General features: G+C 30.6%; 1 pseudogene; it reads left to right on the top strand.

The window, feature by feature from the left end:
* Window positions 1-1,921: 1,921 nt before the first annotated feature.
* On the top strand, window positions 1,922-2,765 carry LOC149543132 (MADS-box protein SOC1-like; annotated as a pseudogene).
* The last annotated feature ends 3,554 nt before the right edge of the window (window positions 2,766-6,319 follow it).

Here is a 6,319-nt window from a genome sequence, read left to right on the forward strand (position 1 = left end):
GATCAACATCATTGCAATAGGGAAAAAAGTGATGACAAAGAAAGTAAGAGGAGAATCCTATTATTTTATCAATCAATTAATGAAACTTCAAAGAGTGTAGGCTTCTTAAGCCTTATTATGGCTTCACTTCATTTTCTTACCTATTTGAATTTAGAAAAGATGCATAGAACCTGCAAATTTTTTTATAAACTTCTATAAACATTTGTTAAAAAGAAAATAAAAATTACAATTTCAATGGTATGTTGTTTTAGCTTTATTCTCATTAACTTTAAGAAAATCCAATGTAAATTATTTGATATAAGAAACTTATATTGAAATTTTCTTCATCTTCAAGATGACTATAGGAGATGCAAAGAAAATCCATTTGATGTATATCTCCATATAGATCTCTAAGATGAAGATATGTTTTGAGTACAAAAGAAAAGTACTAAAGATTGTGATATGACTTTTTTAGTAGAACTAGACTTTTAAAAAGGGTCATATAGTGACTTAGCACTTACTTTTAGTTATCAGTATAAATCTAGTTTTAATTTAATAAACTTATTATAATATAGAAAATATTTTAATTAATACAAAATATATATAATTGTAATTTTTGTAATGATATTTGTACAAATAATTTTTTTTTTAATAGTTGTATAGATAAATATATTTAATTAAAATATTAATTTGAATTTTAATTAAAAATATAATTATTGATATATATTTTCTATTGCATATATATCATATGGTGCTATTATATTATAAAGAAATTATAATATCAATATAATAATATTTCATAAAAGATTATATAATATAAATATATATTATTATTTAATATTTTCAATTGAATCACAAAAATCATAATCTAAAAAATTATAATATTTTAAGGATAACAATGATGAAATATAATAAGACTTCTTATAATAATAATAATAAAACTTATTTCAAAATATAAAAATCTCTTATTTCAATTAAATATTTGAATTTGTTTTAAAAAAATTAATTTATTTTAATAATTAATTTCTTAAAGATCAAATCATAAATTAGTTTTAAACTTTTGTTTTATATATATTGTAAATAATATTTTCATATTTTAAAAAAAAAAAATTGATGAAAGTCATCTACAAAAAAAAATTAGGTATACCGAACGTGCCTATAACTTTAAGAAACTTTTAAAACTATATATTTTACAAAATGTGTAAATGAAACCTTATAATACTCCCTCTCTTATGCTACCTATTTTCCATATTAAAATGACTTAACCATTCACATGGAGGCCGGATAATTTGGTAGTCTCTACTAAGATAATTATTCTACATCTTATTGGCACAAAACCAAAATAAAAAGCATATCTAAACAAAGCTTGAGTAGCTTGATACACTCCACCTTAATTTACTGTGTCTTTGTATTTCATATTGAGCAAGATTTTAAGAGTAAGAATGGAAGATAAGGTCAGCAAGATTGTTGCCATTTCAATTTGATGTTTCTAAAAACATCTTCAACAACTCGATAGAGTTTATCATCTTTTTGCTTTTTGTTTTTTGGAATTCCTATCTAAAGAGCATGCACGCTTTATGGTTTTCACTGCTTTTCCAGAGCTCAACTGAATGGTTTCGGAGGTTTTGCTTATATATTTTGAATTTTGCTCGCTAAGAAAACTTAGGTATCAGAAATTGCAGCGATTCGATCGAAATTGTTTCTGAGCTCAGAGTTGATCTCTCAGGCACAAAAAAGGTTTTTAGCATTCAAGGTAAGGATTTGAAACTCTAATCCTTCAAATTATATTAGATTTGAAATCATTTTGCATGCATAGATAAGTTGTATTGAAACAGACAATTTAAGTTTTTGGTGTTTACAATCATAACAGTTGTGGTAGAATCATGTTTTTTGGGTTTTGATACACTTTTAGCTGTTTTTGATGTTTCAGGAGTGAGCAAGAATGGGCAAGATGAAAATCCCTATAAAGAGAATAGAAAACCCTAATGCGAGGCAGGTGTGTTTTTCCAAGAGGAGGATGGGAGTATTCAAAAAGGCCAGTGAACTCTCCATAATGTGTGCATCAGAGATTGCAATCATTGTTTACTCTCCTGCCGGGAAGCCATTCACATTTGGGAGCCCTGATTTTGATTATGTGATTGATAAATATCAAAACATTCCAGTGTTTGTAAATGACGAGAAGGTTCAAAAATCATGGAAGGCAGAGCAACTATACAGCTCATTACTGAGGGAGCTAGATGCAGAGAAGAAACACAAGGAGAAGCTGAAAAGACAGGAAGGAAATGCACAAGTGGATTCATGGTGTAGAAGAAATGTTGAAGATTTGGATCTTCATCAACTGAGGGAGTTTGGGGACTCACTGAAAGAATTCAAGAAGGGAATCAGTCAGGTTTTGCAAGAGAGGGAGCAATTGAGGTTTAGAAAGAAGGCCCTTGATGAAATAGAGGCAGAGTTGACGTCTGGAGAGCAGCAGCCTCATCAAGGAGCAATGTGGGCTGAAGAAGAAGAAGAAGCAGCCATTAATGGTGGTCAGTCTGTAATGGCTTCTTCTCCCAATGGAGATGGCAAGGACTGGCCTTTCTTGCTTCCATGTGAAAATACGTTTGTCACTAATGAAGTCATCCCTTCTCATTTGCTTATGCCGCATGAGGGCTGTCTTCCATTGAATCTTGAAATGTCTGAGTTGCAAAGGGTGGTCATGCCTGGAGATAACCGGCATTTACTATCTGATGACTGATTTTGAAGGTGGCTGTAATGTCTTCTTCTGTAACCAAGTAGATTTCTAGTTCTTTTATGTACTGAACTGATACTTTTTTCTGTTTTCATAAGAATGTAATGGGGAATGAAGTTTTTCCTAAATAATATGAATGTAATGGGTTCTGCTGAATATTTCTGAGGGTGACATAATCATGTTCTGTGTGTATTGAGGTTTTAATGGAGTCAAATCATCACATTGGGAAGAGATTAGAAGAAATATTTTATATTGATTGTAGAATGCTATATTTGTGTCCCATTTTGAAATAACAATCATACATGTGTAAAGAATAAGAGGCTATTTTATTACTTTGATCAAAATTTAAAAATGGAAAACACAATAGATTTTGCTAAACTTTTCAACATTTGTTCTTCACGATCTCTATGTTTTGTAATTAAAAATAACAATTTATTTTTTAAAATCACTATATCTTCCTAGATTTGAAAAAATAAAATTGACTTTTATTTTGTCTGAAGCATAGCCGGTGCCGAAAACAATAGAACTGCTTGGTAATTACGACCCCTACCTAAGTAGCATAAGTAGTATACTCCTAGTTAGCAACCATCCTGATTTATATTTTAAAATATGTCAAGTAATTTCTATGATTTCTAGAAGGGTAGACCATAATTAGTGATTACAGTCTACAAAGTGGGTTTACGAGCAGGAACATCCTGTTTTCCTATGCCCAAGCTTTTGGTTATTGGGCCCTGTTTTGGAAGTGTTGAAATCAAACCCAGTGTATGGAAAAGGAATTAAATAATGTTATTTTAAGTTTAATATCTTATAAATTAGCAAAGCCTTTTAAAAAAAATTACATTGTGCTTTGATTATATAGTGGGCAGAGCAGTCTGCTTCTGTTTTGTCTTCCAACTAACTGAATATATATCATAGACTGAGATTCAAATAACAATGGCTGGTACAGTAAACAAACCCCCAATGTCTCAAATGTATGTGCAAGTAATCAGAGAGTATAGCGACTGCAGGGTCCTTGTGCGAGGAAATGGGGTGTGAGGTTACGTAAAATCTGACTGTAGACTACTTATTAATTGAATGGTGTACAAGTCTAACTATCCTCCCTGATTCTATTAGCAACCTCTTATAGCTGCAGCACTTTGACATAGTAGGGTGTTTAACTTCAAAAAACTTGCAACAATTGCTTTAGTTACTACTAGTAATAATTACTAGTGCTTGTACTTTTGAAGGGTGCAAGGATTAATTCGATGGTATTTGCATACTTTTGCTGATATTCTTGAATATGTATTCATAAACTCTCCTTATCTACTTCCCTAACTCTATCTTTATATTTTGTTATTCACACATTGACACTCATTTCTTCCTCCCTGACTCTATCCTATCTTACCCCTCATTACCTTTTGCTCCTCTATATCTATATCATGATTTCTCTATTTCCCTTTAATCTACTCTATCTATCTATTTATCTATCCACTATCCATCTATCACCTCATATGTCTTTATCATTCTCTCGGTTGATCTCCCTAGTCTCCTCTTCCTATTTCTCTCCTTTCACTCCCCTCATCTTTATCTCTCCATAACTCTCCTCCACTTAGATATTTGATTTTGATTCATCTATCTACACACTATCTCTTTCCCCCCGCCGTCCTCCCCCTCCCACCTTCACTCTTTCATTATCTCATTATAATTATCTATCCTACTAACTATTGTCACATACACTCTTTTCTCCCTCACTATCTCTATCTTATCTTACTCCTCTCCTTACTATTCACCTCCCACTATCTATATTATATTTCCTAAATTTATCTTTTATATACTCTATGTATCTATCTATATACTATCTATCACCTCAAATATCTTTAAATCATTTTATCTCTTCATCTCCCCACTCCCCTCTCTCCTCCTACTTCCTTCTTCTTTGTCTTTCCCTTCATATTTATTTCCCTCATATACACACTCCCAATTTTTTCCTCCCTTTATTTTAACATTATCAATCTTTTCACTTCTCTCTCTTCTTTCTCTTCATATTATTCATCTTACTCACTCCCATTGGCCTATCTCCTTTTATCTCTCCCTATATACCTCTACCTCTCTAACTATTGAATCTTATATGAAATGGACATCCTAGCCTTTCAAAACAAATAAATCAAGATTAGATTTATCAAAGATTTATAAACTTTGGCTTAGTTTCCTTGTTCTTTTTTGTATTATAGAGGTGATTAGTATCTCTTCATATAATTTAAGGAACTATACCCAATATACCTAGGTTTTTTTGAGATATTTGCTAATAAGAGTTATATATGAAAGCTTGAAGATGAACTTAGTTAGTATTATGCATTATACAATCTTTTTTTTGTAGTATATTTTGGTAATGTATATTGGAATAATTTGAAGCCACTAGGACTATGAGTTACAAGCACTCAATAATAAAAATGATTGACAAAAAAGTATGAAGACCATAGACTATGTGCTATAACACATGAAAATACTTATATAGGTTGATGTTGGAAAGAAAGTTAAATACAACATAACGACTTAGTTGTGTGAATACTCCAAAAATAAAGCTCACTTGAAACTATGCCAAGAAACTTACCTCTAAATTCTTATAAGAACTTATATCAATACTTAAAACATAATGTTATATCAAGCTTTTTAAATGATGTCATCTTATTTAAACACAATGACTAACATTTTATCGATATTTATTAGTGATTATACTTACCAAGACACATTTATGATGTTCTATCAATTTTTTATTAAATAATTTAAATTTGAAATAGAAAAGTAATCAATTAGAGTTCCCCAAAAACATAACTCCAATTCATATACCTCTACCTCCCACTAATTTCATTTAAAATTATAAATAAAAAATTTTGTGAGTGAAATAAATCACATATGACCAACTATACCTCTAGAAAGACAAACAAATGAGAATAATTTTACCTTAAAAATATTTCATATGTAACTCTAATTTATATAGCCTTACACATATGCCAATATATTGAAACATAGTGAGTGAATGTGACTTCAATGTAGAACTCCTGCTCTATTTCTCTTTGATCTACTCTATTTGTGTGCTTCATCTATCCATCTATTACCTCATATATCTTGACCATTATCTCTCTTTATCTCCCTCCTCTCCTCTTTCTATTTTTCTCCCTCCCACTACCCTCCTCTTTGTCACTCCCTTCATAACTATCCTCCACTTTGATATTTCATTCTTATCCATCTATTTATACATTGTCTCTCCCTATGTTTCCCTATCTATTTTTATCTCTATCAGTCTTTTCACTTCTTTACCCATCTTTTTTCTTTATATTATTCATCTACTTATTATTACCCCTACCCCCGCACTCTCTCCTTATCTCTCATCATAATTTTCTATCCATCTAGCTATTATTTCCTATATGAAATGGACAAGTAGCTATTTTAAATCAAGAATTTAAAATTGTCTTTGTCTCATCATCACTATCTTTTCTACTCCATCTTAGTCCATATTTATATATATCTCTCTCTATCTAGCTCTCCATCCTTTCCTTTATATCTTTCTTATACACACATATATTTTGTACTGTGTCTGTATCTATATATTATCTTATTCCTCTCTTTACC

This window comes from Cupressus sempervirens, chromosome 8, assembly GCF_028749045.1.
Source record: "Cupressus sempervirens isolate cs-2001-9-10 chromosome 8, ASM2874904v1, whole genome shotgun sequence".
Taxonomy (NCBI): Eukaryota; Viridiplantae; Streptophyta; class Pinopsida; order Cupressales; family Cupressaceae; genus Cupressus; species Cupressus sempervirens.